Below are 16,261 nucleotides of genomic sequence, written 5' to 3' on the forward strand. Positions count from 1 at the left end.
ATTGATGCAGAGGGTGATGTGAATGTTAGTTGTGAAGTCAGTCCATTGAGCATCAAAATTGGGATTGTATGTTGGGGGCAGTAATTGAAGTGGAGAAAGGTGGGGTGTGGGTGTGATGGAGGGGAGCAGGTGAGAGAGAGTCCTTCAATGGATGTGTATGGGATGTGTGGGGTTGCTAAGTGCAAGTGACTCTTTAAATATGAGGACAAAAGTGTGGGGGAGCACGCCAGGGATAATAGGTGTGAGGTGGGGTTTGAGTCATGCTTCTGTGGAAGAGTATATCTTGGGAGTGTGTGCTAATGAGTTCATTGATTTCATGTGTGTGGGCAGGTGCATAGTGGCACTTGAAAAGAATGTAGGTGTGTGCAATGAGTTGTTTTTATGGAGTGCCGTGTTGGAGTTTAATCTGAATGTCGTTTGCATGCTTTGTACGAGGCATGGTTAGTAGCAACCAGTGGCAAGCAGGGCCTAAAACGGGACAAACAATGAGAATATGGAAAAGAAAATAGCAAGAGCCCTTAGCTCTGTCAGCCCTTTGCTCTGGATAGCCCAGTGAGTGGACACCATAAGGCAATTGCCTTTATTCCCCAAGTAACCCTGAAGTACGTCAGCACAAAATAAATATTAACAGGAAACAGAAAGCCAGTCTTGTTTTGAAAGTGAAAGCAGCATGCTGTTACGGAGCTGGACGAAATACTACAAGGGGAGCATCAGGCTGTAAAATGGCACCCCTGGGGTGAATCTTTCCTACTGCTCTCCCTTAACTGGATGTCCCGGGACTGTAGTCCTTTAAATGAATTTCTCGCTTAAGCTTGTCACAGGTCTTGGGAACAGTCCATAGATCGATCCTGGAGGGTTTTTGTAGGTGCCTGTACCTCTGCAGGCAGCCTCAGGCATCTGGAATGGCTGCCTTTGTAGGTGTTGTGCTGAGCTCAATGAGTTCCTCTCAGTACCAGTGTCCAATTATCCAACTTCAAGTCTCGAATAAAGGTCCTGGCCCACATTGCATCTCCTTGGATTTGTTTAAACATTGGTTTGTGGGCACCGGTCTTGGCTAGATTCTATAACAGCATCAGGTCTGGTAGCTGGAGATTATTGCGCCTATTTCCCAAAAAGTTGATTGTTTTTGACAAACTCATATTATTCCATCTCACTCCATGAACTGTCTTTTCAACTATTTGGGACCTTGATTTACTTAACCTAAGCTGTTAATAGCAACAACATTGTGTATGAATATTGGTATTGGGACTCATGAGCAGATGCTTAATGTATATCTTTCTTCCTAACCTACCTGACATTCCTAGACCTCTCGACTGCATCTGACAAGGTGCCTCATGCAAAATCGTCTGTTTCACATGACTAACTCACCCCGTCTACCGGAATTGGTTTAATTATTTACCAATCATTCAACATCCTGTGTCACATATGGCAAAGGGGGAGAATGCACCTGCACATTCCCAGTGACACCAGGGGCATTAGACAAGACTGTGTGTAAGTGTGTTTTTCTCTTCATGATGTTTTGCTGCATGATCCTTTTGATGTTCCCAATGATGACGGATGTCCATTTCCCGCTCTCACTTATGCAGATGATACTGTGCTGTTAGCCAGAACTCCACATGCCCTTCAATAATCATAATCTACACAGGACACATGGCTGAGAGGGAATTTCCTGTTAATGTTGGCACGTGCAATGTTCTTGTTGTGGGTGGAGGAGAAGGACCCTTCTGGGTTGTTTATGCTTAACAAGGATATTTATGGAGCGGGACTCAAAGGTGGTACACATATTAATAAACAGACTTCAGCCACGAGGCAAGCCTCATGGGCAATGCCTCTCTTAAAACATTTCCAGCCAACCAACCTATAGAGGCTATTCTGCGGACGTACACATCTAAATAATGTACCATTTCTTCATATGTCACAATGATTTGAGGGTATCAGAATGCAGTTTCCTTACAGCCAGCTGAGAATGCTTTTCTTAAACACATTCTGTACGTTGCCAACTCTACTTTGTGTTTACCTTTGCACAAAAAAGCTAAACAATACAATACAGGGGAAGACTTGAGATTAAAACAAATGTTGATCTGGCTGGAGGTTTGGTATAAACCGAGTGCAGCCTTTGGAAAGAGGAAATTGCTGGATGTTAGGTCTTTTTCCAGTAGAATTATATGGCTGAAGTTCAGCAAACATTTACACAGACCAACTGCCCAAATGTGTTTTCTCAACCCCATGCCATTATTAAATTCCATCAACAGTCTGTTACTGAACACTTTCTAAGCAGCAGATATCGAGATATCGGGGAAGGTCTTTATTATCCATGTAGTGTAAAAGGACACATTCAATCTTTAACACTCAGGGTCCAATGGACAAGTATTACCGGAAAATCCTGATATTCTTGTCAGGAAATCGCATGCTTATTTCATATTCAATCGCTTACTGAAGTTGAAATGCATGTACAGCTCCCATACAAGGCCAAATTATTCAGGTTAAGGAAAATATATTGATGCACAAGACAAGTGAAGGTGCGCAGATGTATGGAGCCAGGGAGCAGAGTTGCGAGCAACAAATGTATCTTTAAAGTAGTTGTAGAAGTGTAGGTATAGGGCATGGGTGATATTGTGTAGCAGTAGTGAAATATAATGTGTAACGATGAGGATGTAGACATAAGGCCTAGGTGCGGGAAACACTGAGGCATTGCCATATTGGAAGTGAGCAAGATCGGAATGTGAATGGCAGAGTGAGGGTAGGCCTGCACCCCACACGAAGGACATATACATGGGAGCCAGATCAGAAGTTTCAAGCTGCCAAAAGGCTTGCTTTAGATTTTGGGCACTACCGCCCCCTGGGACAATGGCCGTCCCATTTGAACTGCCAGACGACTGGAAAATAGAGTACATAAATCCATCAGAATTGGGCCGATTAATGTGGTCCTCGAGAGAGCAAGGAGGTGGGAAACTGATAAGGGGGGAGCGAGGAATAGAACATCCTGTGATTTATGATACGAAGAGCAAGAGGTGATGCCAAAAATCTAGTGCGGAACTGGCGAGGCATTGCTGGGGCACCTGCCTGTCTGGTATCAAGAGGATCACATTATTATTTCAAAGGTCCAATTTGACCTCGGAGTTGTCCACTGAGCGTATGCTAACAACCAGGTGCACATCATGTGACTAGGCCGATGGGGACGGCAACATTCATGGTAACGCGCCAATCCAGTAGCTGGGAACCCAATGTGATGCAATACAGGAACCAAGTGTAGTGGGTTGGGTTAGATTAGGATGTGGCCGATTGGTCAAGGGACTATCAGAGACTGGTAGGTGGTATATAGGCGGTAGGTAATGTGGTGGGTAATTAACACTTTATTGTTCGCTTCATGAGTGATGATTTATTTCCTTAAAATCTTGTACTTGCTTTGAATTAACAGAGAGCTCCATACCAGTTAGATTCTACAGGACCTTCTGATACCTTTTTTCCTTTTTGTATGCAAAATAAATCTTGTTTTCATTGCAAAGCAGTACACCGAGACTTTTTCCCTAGAGGAGTGTTTTTTATTGTCTGGTTCTCTGGAGGTCTTGCCTTACACTGACTGACCGTAAATGATCTTACTAGACAAATTGGTTGGGAGGGCTGACACTGTGTTCCTTCTAATCTGCTTGGGAGGAAATTCTAGTTTACTCTTTTATGTCAAGAATATTTGCATATATGCCATCACACGCGTAATCCAATTCTGAATTCAAGGGGATTTATACAGTGCTTTGAGGCACCTGCCTTCAATCCCAGATTTGGAGGTCGCCCCCAGTGTTGCAAATTTAAGTACAACATCGAGAATCAGAGGGACAGAATGATTTTAGGTAGATGCTTAAAGAGTACGAATGTTCTTATTGTTCTGCTCTTAAGGACATAAATAATATATGGCTGGTATCCAGTCATTATTCGTTTTGTTTTAAGAAGCTGTGTATAACGACGTTACTAAGGTAATGAGCATTGTTCCTTTTTCCTCTGTATTGTATCTTATCTGCACTGTGAACCTTTTATGCTTTTGAATGATGATGACTTGCTCTGAAATTATATCTCAGTTGACATAAATAAAACGACTTTTTGTGACAGGCTCTTTTTAATACTGATTTAATAAATAATTGGATGCTGTATTGTTCTACATTTTCAGAAACGTACAATACATTTATATGGCTAGGCAAAGTTTTGTTTATGGTAATTGCACACGAATATGGATAAATGATGTTGTGAGCTGTTTCTTCTCAAAAAAGCACAGAAAATTAGTAAAATTACATTGTGAAGTCACTGATGCAGGATAAAAAATACACCGCACACACTATCGCAATAAAAGAAGCTAAGATGAAAAGGAAGCGAATGTTACACATTGTAACTGCTACTCTCAAAACGTGTTGTAAATGCAAACATATTAATTATACACTCGTTGAAAAGTAAGATTGCTGCAGACTGCGATTTTACAATTTGTGAAATAGGTCTGGGAACAGAGCACCGTACCGCGGAAGAATGTAACACTGTAATAATAGGGTGTCAGGCAGGAAAGTTTGCATAACAAACAGACTTTCCTTGAGTCCCGAGTGAGTGAGGCCCTCTGCACTTGACCATAGCTGTAAGGACTGTGTGTGTGATGCTCTATAGTAATTATAGTTTATCACATTCACAAAGCAAGCAACATTTCCATCCTGCGTAGGAATAACCCTTTAAATGAGGTGTAAAGAACTGCACTTCAAAAATATTAGGAGAGCCATTTAGCAAGGTCTCGGGCTCTTCTTGTTGGTACCACTACATGCGTTGACTTGTCTGAATAGATTGCACAATCAATGGGCCTCATTATGACCCTGACGGTCCGGAAAGAAGGGTAGTGGTAAATCCGCCACCACCGTCCTTTCCAGACCAGCTGATTAAGAGTCCTGCAGGCGGGAGGTGTCCTGGCGGGTTTAACTCCACCCGCCTGCAGGCGGACATGGAAACACCGGCCCCATTAAAGAATGGTGCCGGTGTTTCCACTTGGGACTATGGGACTCCATGGGAATGGGGATTAACAGAATTCCGCCTCTGGAATTACCGGGTCACCGGGGTTGTAATGCCCCAGTGATTCCGGCAATATCAGAGGCGGAATGGTAATACGAGTCTGGCAGTAACCTGCCGGAATTTCCGACACGGTTACCGCCGGACTCGTAATGAGGCCCAATGTCTCTATGTGTTGTACACCTTTTTTCATTTGAAACAAGAAAGCTTAAAATCCGTTCACACAGGATTTTAGGCAGTCCCATTATATTCAATTCTGAGAAAGACAATGTAGAGATTTGAAGACTAAATGAAAAATGCTCTTTCAATATTGCTTTCATTCGGGTATCTATAGATCCCAAAATCATGTATTTTATTCCGGTATAGTTAACACCCTAAGCATATGTCTCTGCAATAAAAGATGATCTTATTGTAAACCTAACAAGAGGTGAATACTGTCATTAAAACTGTCATTGAACTTTACAGGAAAAAAGAACACAATGGGAGTCATTACAAGTTTGCCAGTCTGGAAATTAAGTGCCAGTTATTCCTTTTACTGGCACTTTTTCCGGACCATACCATTCCGAGTCATATCAGCGGTAACACAGATGCCAAAAACATTGCACACTATGCATGTTGCCGGAAACACAGCATCATTACGAGAATGAATTTGCTGGAAACACTGGCATAAAATTGTTGGAACGACTGTTGGAAACACTGGCACTGCAGAGCAGCTGGAAAATGGGCCCAGGTGCGGAAGAACAGGCCACAGGTGCACTCAATGCAACCATGTTCACCCAATAAGTGAAGAAACAGCACATATGGACCACACCCACACCAGAAACACTGGCCAACACAACCACTCATAGTTGTAGCAATTTACCTGGAGATGCTGCACGCGGAATTGCAGCTGTTGGAGCTGGAGCTGCATCAGTGGCAACAGAAGGAGGGGAAGTGCAGGAGGATGATGATGATGATTAATGCCATGCAAGTAGTGATGCAGAGTTGTGAAGTGATTCTGTGCACAAGTGCAACACCCTGGGCCCTGACAGATGGCCAGATACACACCCTGTACCATTTAAATAGGTAAACTATCCTGGAACTGATGGAGCTCATCCAGGATGATATTGGGAGCAGTATAGGCATCTGTACAACCATACAAATCTGTTGAAGCTGGTGTCAGTCATGCACTTCCTCGCCGCAGGCACGTTCCAGCACACTGTGTGTGAGCTACATGACATATTGCAGCCTGCATTCTCCACAGTGCTGGTACAGGTCCTGGATGCCCTTCTGTACCATGTGGACCAGCACATTACCTTCCCAACCACCCAGGCACACATAAATGCCACTGGCTTGCTCCATGCACTTTCAGGCATGCCCAATGTGTTGGCAGTTCTGAACTGCACAAATGTAGAGCTGGTGCCCCCCACGCCACACAGGAGGTGTACACACACTGTATGCAGTACCATTCACTTAACGTCCAGGTGACCTGTGATGCCGACTTCACCATCACTCACTGCTGTGCCCCCTTCCAAGGATCAACCCACAACTCCATGGTCCTGCGGAACAGTACCCTGCCAGCATACCTGGCATGTTATGGGGGACATAGGACCTGGATATTGGATGAGTAACGGTACAACTACAAACATATTGCTGCATGGGTCACAGGCCAAGGGGGGTGCTTGGCACCAATACATGTCCAACAGCCACCATGCAAATGCAAAACCATCAATGGCATTCCCAATTGAGACAACTCACATTATCAACACGAAACATGAGTGGTACCATTGACAGGCCATTCCATTTTGAGCTCATACAGACATACCCATGCAATGCACTTCAGGTAACAGAATGCAACTGAACTGGCTAGTCCAGCCCCTTTGATGAGCAGCAATTACCTTCGAGATGGATGGGGATGCAGACCTTACATCAATAGCAGAGCTGATTCAGGAGGTTGACAAAAGGAAGACTGTTTTAATGTCAATTATCTAAAACAGGGAGCATAACGAACATCAACACAATGGGCCTCATTACACATTGTGCGCTAAAAATCTCAAATTACCGGCATGGCGCTCTTAACGTGTCCACCATTACGAGTACGCGGACACGAGCATAGCGCCATGCCGGTAATGACCCTACCGCCATGCCGCTAAAGTCCCCAAAAAGTCTCTTACCTCCTTCGGCGAAAGTGCAGATAGCACCTCCGCCCTCACACTGCATGCAAATAGCGGTCACCGCTATTAGTAGTGACCGTTAAATTGCAGAACCGGAAATAGCGTCATTGCACAGGACCGGGAAAGAGCACGGCGGCCATCTTTAAAAACACAATCCATTGCCATCCTCTGCCCCCTGGACCTGTTTGGAGTAGCTTGCAGTTGGAAATCATCAGGGACACCCTCAACATGCACAAGGCATTAAAAAAAACCACTGACCGGCAGCGGAAAGAAAAATTTACCTCAGAGGAGCTATTAATGCTGACCCAGACCCTAGCTGACAATGCCGCCGTGGCCTTTGCCCGCGACATGCGGCGGGAGACACTCATGAAAAAGAAGGCAGTGTGGGCTGAGATCGCAGTGAAAGTCAGTGCTGTGGGCACCACCACCCGCAATGTGCATGAGTGCCGAAAGAGGTGGGATGACCTGAGACTCCGGGTTAGAAACATCCTTGCCGAAAACCACAACATTGACACAGCAGGTAGATCTGGGTCACCCATAAAACTGAAAGAATGGGAGGAGACCTGCGCCAACCTCATTAGAGTGGAATGCATAGAGGGAGTCGGGACGATGGAGCATGGCATGGCAACCACTTCAGATGGAGGTGAGTGCACACATGAAAGCATGCAATGTGAATCTACTGTTCCCCCCAAATGTGGACCCAGAATCACCTCATGGATGGCCAAACATCCACACATGCATCACACCCTGGCCATGTCAGTGTCAGACCCAAACACACACCCATGTCCACATCACCAGAGACAAGTGCCACACACAACCATGCATGGGTTAGCCACTGAACTGACACATCACCTGCATCCTTTACAATGTAGTCAAAATGCCCATAACTGCATTATTGATGTATACTGCATTAAGTACATAGAACCGTAACCAATGACATCCCCCTTCTTGTCCCCGACAGGCTCACATACAGACAGTGAGGATGCTGGCAATGCATCACAGGCACCCCCTGCGCATAAGAAAACAAGGGCTTTGTTTGGACACAGAGGACACCCTCACAACATCAAGGGGCAAAGGCAGAAGGGTCCAGATGCATAGTGTGAAACATCAGTGGAGCGCCACTTCCAAGACACAAGTTGCCACACCACCAACAACTGCCCCACCTCTGGAGGTTAACCCACCACCACCACTGATCCCAGCCACAGAGGGCCCACCCTCAGCTCCAGCTAGTTCCGCAGGAGAGGCGGCAGCCACTGTCCCACTATCTGATGTGGAGGACTCCACTGACTTCCACATGGAGATGCACACCCTACCCCCCCCTGGAATCCCCGAGCCATCACCACAGCAGATACCTGGGTCTAATGTCACTGGTGATGAGAACATGGGAGCTTTTCGTAGCCCTCCCGGTGGCTTCATCTGTTGACCTGATACCATCACAGGCCACAGCAGCCACACCACCAGAACCCAACACTGCCCTCGACCTGGCCAGCTTCAGCCAGCGGCAACAGGAAATAACTGTGCTGGTTGGGCAGCATGTGGAGGAGGCTGCCCGTCTCAGGGGAGAGATTACGGAGACAGCAAGGCACTCCAGGGAGACATGTACAGACAGGCTGTGTGGGGAGATTATCCGAGTCAGGGAGGTCCTCACACGGATAGCGGACGCATTGGACCGCCAATTCCCACCACCACCACCACCAGGACAGTCTGCCATTTCCTCATCTGCCAGTTAGAGGCAGACAAGCCCCCTCTGCCGCTCCTCACGCACCACCAGGCACACGTCTACGCAGCCTCCCAATGCTGTTGTTGGCAATGGCCAATAGGGAGTGCATGGTGAAGCCTCCGCGTGCATGGCTGGAGGGAAACATTGTGGCAGACACATGTGGAACTGTTGTGGGGGCTGGGGGGAAGGGTGTTATGGGACTGTTGTGGAGGGTAGGGGGAAGGGTGTTATGGGACTGTTGTGGGGTGTGGGGGGAAGGGTGTTATGGGACTGTTGTGGGGGTTGGGGGGAAGGGTGTTATGGGACTGTTGTGGGGGGTGGAGGAAAGGGTGGTGGGATGTTTGGGGACATGCACATTTTCTTCTTTACGTTCCTTGATACACTGGTGTTTGAACAAAACACAGGCTTGGACATCTTCATTGTGTATGTGTACTTTATTGACACCATGGTCCATTGTGCGCTTCCAAACAGACACCAGTGCATTACTACACATATCCATGTGACAGTACGAAACCATGTTACTCAGAATATTTGGTTGATCAGATGCTGTCTCACAGCACGTCCCTCCTGGCCATCCCCTCTTGCATGACCTGCATCCCCTTCACCTCTGTCCTCATCACCATCATCATCCTCATCAGGTGCTTCTATTTCAATGTCAGGGGGCAGTGGCACATTCCGTCTGATACACATATTGTGCAGCATGACACATGCCATGGTGATCTTGGCCACCTTCTCATTGCCATACAGGAGAGCGCCACCAGACCTGCTAATGCACCGAAACCGTGTCTTCAAAAGGCCAAAAGTCTGCTCGATCACAATCTGGGTACTGGTATGTGCACGATTGTATTCCTCTTCGTGCCTGTTCTGTGGGTTCCGTACAGGGGTGAGGAGCCACCTCTTCAGGGGATAGCCGACATCACCTGTATGGGGGGACGAATGGGGTCCTGTTACTGTTCACCTTAAGAGCCGCCTGTTCATTTCACACAAATTGACTTTTCATTGTGATTGAAGTACACAATTAACAGCATACATGCAGATGGTCTGTGTGACTGCAATGTGCAAAGGTGAGCTCGACCATGCAAGTAGACATGCCCCATTAATGCCTCCAACAGTAATTGACATGTCCTGGGTGAGGCCAGGTCTTAGGTGTCCCTGGGCCCAGGCAGATTTGGATCCACGCTGCGGGTGTTATGCCATTCCAACATTGATGTTCCCATGCTGAGAGGCATCACTTCAGTGGTGCTATAGGTGCGTGGTGCAATGCTATGGCTAGGGGTGATCCCTTTGCATGCTTTCAAGGGCACATTGCATTATTGATGTTGTGCTGGACTAATTCTGTATGACTATCTTGACTGCATGTATGACATTTGTGTATTTTGTGGCGTGGAATGTTGTGCAATGTGGATGTGGATGGATGTTTAAGGTTTCTAGACCTGGATTGTCATCTATGTTGTGTAGCTTATACTTGCATGTCCGTTCATCTCAAGTACGTTGCGGCCTTCCCAGATGGACATTGGCGTACATCTGTATGTGCATTCGTCCGACGGATGACAAGCTACACCCATTTCGAGTATGTATATCTCTCCCCCCCAATCACACCCAGTTGGATTATGTATCTCTCCCCCCACCAATCACACTGCCATGTGCTTGCCCTGCTACTCACCAAGTAGCCACGAGCGTTGTCCGGCTTGTCGCTCCATGTAGCGTGGGATGGTTGAGTTCCGCAGGACCATGAAATCATGGGTTGATCCGGGAAATCGGGCACAGCAATGTGTGATTATCTTGTTGGCGTCACATACCATTTGGACATTGATGGAGTGGAATTGCTTCCTGTTTTGGTAGACTACTTCCTTGTGATGTGGTACAACCAATTCCACATGGGTACAGTCGATGGTCCCGATGCAACTTGGGATGCCTGCCAGTGAATAGAAGCCAACTTTGGTTTTTGCAATCTCCTGGGCAGTCTGTGGCATGAATATGTGTTCAGGTGCATGCTTCAGGAGGGCATCAAGTACCTGGTTCAGCGTGCGTGAGAATACTGGTTGTGAGATGCCATGCATCTGCCCCACTGTATACTGGTAGGTTCCTGTGGCCAGGAAGTGGAGCACAGTCACCACCTTGAGTCGAGGGGGGATGGCAGTTCGGATGTCTATGAGGCTCACAATGTCGTTGTGTATCATGTCCACGATGCTGGTGATGGTATCCCGGTCCAGATAGTACAGGGTCTGTATCTGCTCTGGGGTTAGGTTAAATCGACTGGCTCTGATCCTGGGGATTGGTGGGTGCCTCTGTGGTATGATTAGGTGCCATGGTGGTGCTTGCTGTGCCTGTCTTGCCCTCCTCCTCCTCCTCCTCCTGCATCTCCTCTGTGCTGCCTGTTGTTGTTGCTGCTGTACTGCAATCATGTCCTCCAGCCCATGTAATGCTTCAAGTATTGGAACCATCTTGTTGTGGGAAGAGTGTGGGAAGGGGTGTGGTGTGCTCCTTTTGAGCTGCCACAGTCTCCATTGCCTCCACCTGTGCTGATTGTGTCCACCTGTGGCAGGTGGGAACACTGCTCAGTTCTCTTAACGGGTGGTTCGCGATGGCGGTATCAGCACCATGGGGGTAAGGGGTTTTGGGGGCTTTACCATGCCGCTATTGGCATGTCCACTTGCCTTGTGATGCTGTACTATTAGCGGCATGGCGTTATTTACGGGATGGAGGGTCGCGTGCACGCGGACTGCCTGCTATTAGTGGCACCGTACTTAGCGGTGCCGCTAATAGCGGTGAGCTGGGTCGTAATTCGCATGGGGATTTAACGGTACCGGTATTCCATTACTGATAACGTTAAATCCCTAACGCCTACCGTGTAATGAGGCCCAATCTCACAATCTTCAAACTCAAAGTTCTTTAAGAAAAAACGGCACTTTTATAAGCAGAATGTGTCATCAATGACATCTAAATCACATGTGTACTAACATCATCCTACGTGGCAAACTACAAAAACCTATAAGCATGGGCTATTGGTTCTGAGTGAACGTCTAAGTATATGATCCAAACTAGTCTAAAAAGTGTAAGTATGTGATTGGTTAGTTAACATCAGGTGGGGCAACTAAGCCCTCCCTAAAAATGACCACTATGAACATCGATAAATACATAATGTCCCATTGGTTTACACACTATAGGACCCCTTAATACGCAGGTCCTCTACATTTGGTTGGCACTCTATCCACCTTCAGTACTTTTCCACATACGTTAGGAGCTTGCAAACTGGCCATCCAGATGGTGGTGAGGTTACTTTAACTTTATTTAGTTTCCCACCAATTAGCATATCAATCCATCATCACCTCAGTGGTCTACTGTCAATTAGGCATTTGAACTTCGTCCTAGATCTGAGAAAATTAGGGAGTGAGAAGCACAGTCTACCTTCATGTGTAGGTGTGACCATCTCGTTCATCCAACTTCATGCTTCCATGTGACTAGAGACCATAAAATCAAGCCTTTTCATGTATTTAATATTATTTACTAATAGACCTCTGATGTCTTCCTTGTTATGTTCATTCCTTTTGAACAGGAGGTTTGTTCTTTCACACGATTTTGTATCCAAAGTCAGTTTACTCCAGTTTTGATAAAACCTTGGCTTCTTGGCTCGCTCAACCTCGCCTTTCACTGATACTCTGCCTCGAATTCAATGCCTGATTTTAAACTGCGACACACTGAAATGAAGCCTTTTTGCTAATGTCCAACCTGCCATAATACGTTTAGTGGAAACATCCATAATTCTCTCATTCCTATGTATGTATACGTTGGCGCTTGCCGCAATCTATTTACTATAAGCTTAGAGCTAGCTTCATGCATCTGTACACATGTAAAATTATTTAATATCTTCATCTTTTTCTGTGGCTTAAGCTTCTTCACCTTGATCCCATGATGTCACCATTCATCCTTGCCGTTTATTGGCTCTGCTTCTTCAGGGATTTCATTCAGATGGCCATCATATTTCTTTGCACGCAGATATGGTTTTCCCAATGGGTACCTTGGCTCCCAGATTCTCTTAGGTACTGGCCCTTTCACTGGTACTGGTCTGAGTCCATACTCTGCTCTTTGTTGATTCAGCTGCTCTGTATATGTCTCATACTCTGGTTTCCAGCATACAGGTAAAAGGGGTGGGTCGATTGACGTGGGGGTACTTGGCTCCTCCTCACACTCCCCCCCTCTGGGTGATTCATTGACCACTCCCACATCATCCTTCACATCCAGGCACTTTGGCTGAAGAACAACTTCTTTGGAACCCATATCATTATGACTCCCTTCAGGCATCCTGCAGTTTTCACATGCTCATCTTTATTCCAACCACCGACCTCAAGCCACCTCAATCAATTAAGCTCCAACATCTGAAATGTGCCTTATTAAATGTTCGTTCACTCAACGCCCACGCACTTGAAGTCAATGATATTATTACCAGCCAAGACTTAGATATGCTAGCCTTAACAGAAACTTGGTTGCATGCGGCATCTGGTCCTACTATCAGCCTAGCTGTACCACCAGGATACTCAATCTTAAGACAAGACCGATCAGCTAAAACAGGAGGAGGGGTCGCACTAATTTTTAAAGATTCCCTAGCCATAAGGCAGACCTCCACCACAGAGGAAGACACTACTGACATCCTATCGGTCAAACTCACCCTTTCTCCCAAAGATACAGTAAACATTCATGTCATATATAGACCTCCAGGCCCCGCCAACAACTTCACTAACATAGTCAACCACATCCTTGGGAAAAACATCAAACAAACCTCTAAAACTCTGCTTCTAGGTGATCTAAACCTCGGATACAATGATAAACTTGACAAAGCAGCCACCTCACTCGCTAGAAATCTCACAGACTTAGGATTCACACAGATAGTTACTGCCCCGACCCACAATAAAGGCCGTATCCTAGACTGGGTGGCAGATCATAACTGTGGCTCCACCATCAACTCCAACACAGCCCTCCCATGGTCCGACCACAACTGCCTCCAATTCTACATCCCCATATCATCATACTCCAAACCACTTATACCTGCACCAGCTAAGATGACCAGAAGTGCCAAAAAGCTTACAGCAGACAATATACGCCCCTTTCTCAACAACCCATGCCTAGCACCGCCCTTCTCCTCTGACCCCAACATTCTAGCAGAGATTTTCAAAGATACACTCTCTCATGCCATCAACACCCCAGCTCCTCTTGAAAGCAAAAAGGAAAAAAAATCATTTCATTCCAACTCATGGTACACAGAGGACCTATTAAACATACGCCAGTGCAAGCGCCAAGCCCTCAAAACATGGCAGGCCAATCCCTGTGACGCCACCAAAAAAGACTTTCTGCATATTACTAAAAAGTACAAATGTGCTATATTTCAGGCTAAGTCTGAAACATACAATAAACGTATTCTGGAAGCCAACTCCCACTCAAAAGAACTTTTCACCATCTTTAAAGAGCTCACTATCCCCCCAATCTGGACAGATGAGACTGTTAAGGATGAAGCCTGGTGCAATAGCATCCAAACAGCGATGTTAAATAAAATAGACCTTCTTCAAAATAAAATAGCAGAACATTTCAAGGCTTTGCACCCCCAACAGACCCCTGTCGCCAATCCCACTAACGACCAGCACGCCGCCAAATTCAATTTCTCGCCAATCAGCGAAGCAGATGTTCTCCTAATCCTTAAACAGATTAAACCATCTCAATGCAAAGGCGACATATGCCACCCTAACATCATTAAAGAATGCGCAGCACCCCTCACACCGATCATCACAGCATTCATCAACGCCTCATTCAAGACGGGCATAGTCCCTCATAGCCTTAAAGAGGCCTGGGTGCGTCCGCTCTTAAAGAAACCAACCCTGGACCCTGCCCAACCCAACAACTACCGACCCATCACAACGGTCCCATTTCTTCTGAAAATCTTAGATAAAGCGGCTCACATGCAGATACAGACTTACCTGGAAAACAACTCTGTCCTAGGTAAAAGGCAGTCCGGATTTCGCAAAGGCCATGACACTGAAACCGCCCTACTAGATCTGAAGAACCAAATTACCCTTACACTAGACAATGGGAAATTGCCCCTTCTGCTCCTCTTAGACCTCTCGGCGGCATTTGACCTAGTTGATCATGCCATCCTCACGAACCATCTCATTCAGGCCGCACATTTCTCCATACAAGCTACCAACTGGATCACCTCCTTCCTCGAAGGAAGAGTAATGAAAGTGTTCTCCAATATAGCTAATGCAGATCCTACTACCATCAAGCACGGAGTCCCACAGGGCTCATGCACGGCACCTACCCTATATAACCTGTTCACCAAACCCCTCTTTGACAAACTGGATGCCCTCGGGATCACATACACTAATTACGCCGACCTTACCCAAGTACTCCTCCCACTCACAGGACTCTACCATCAGCACACAGCCACCCTCCAGAACATTTACGCCACCATCCAAGCTTGGATGGCCACAAACGGCCTATATCTTAACGGAGACAAGACCGAAATTCTCATCCTTGGTCAAAAATCCTCACTCACTAACCTAGACCCACTATACACCAACTTCTCCATAGACAATTGCATCATCCCAGTTCTACCCTCTGTAAAAACACTAGGAGTACACATTGACGCTACACTCTCCATGGACACACAAGTCAACTCCATTGTCTCTGCCTCCGCTCTGAGCACTAAGCTCATCAATGCCATCAAACCTTTCCTAACCAAAGACAATTGCCTCTCTATCGCCAGAGCCACCATTGGAGCTAAACTAGATTACTGTAATGCGTTACTAGCTGGCACCTCCAATTCCAATCTCATTAAACTCCAAACAACACAAAATAATGCTCTAAGAGCAGCTCTCAATATACCAAAAAGGAACCACATTGCACAAGCCAGAAAGGCAGCACACTGGCTACCTGTCAAAGATCGCATCACTTTCAAAATACTCACCACTGCACACAAGTGTATCAACCTGACCGCACCCTCCTACCTGTCTGACACCCTAGTCAGATCTCGCTCCTCCAGACCAACTAGGCAATGTCACTCCAACCAGCTCAGGGTCCCACGCATCAAACGAGCTAGAGCAGGAGGAATAAGCTTCCCCTACATTGCCCCTAAGCTATGGAACGCACTACCTAGCACACTCAGAGCAGAAACTTCTCTCATTGCCTTCCGAAAAGAGCTGAAAACTATCTTGTTTAACTAATTCCTCTTCTAGTTCGCCTCGCTCTCCTCTTTGATCTCCTCTCCCTCTTCCTCCCTGTAGCTATTTCTCGCTTTCCTGCAACTAAGTAATGATTTCAATGTATGCACAACTAGCCATTTCTCATAGCTGCAATCTTCTCATGCAAC

Source organism: Ambystoma mexicanum, chromosome 2p, assembly GCF_040938575.1.
Source record: "Ambystoma mexicanum isolate Mex_15411 chromosome 2p, UKY_AmexF1_1, whole genome shotgun sequence".
NCBI classification, from domain to species: Eukaryota; Metazoa; Chordata; class Amphibia; order Caudata; family Ambystomatidae; genus Ambystoma; species Ambystoma mexicanum.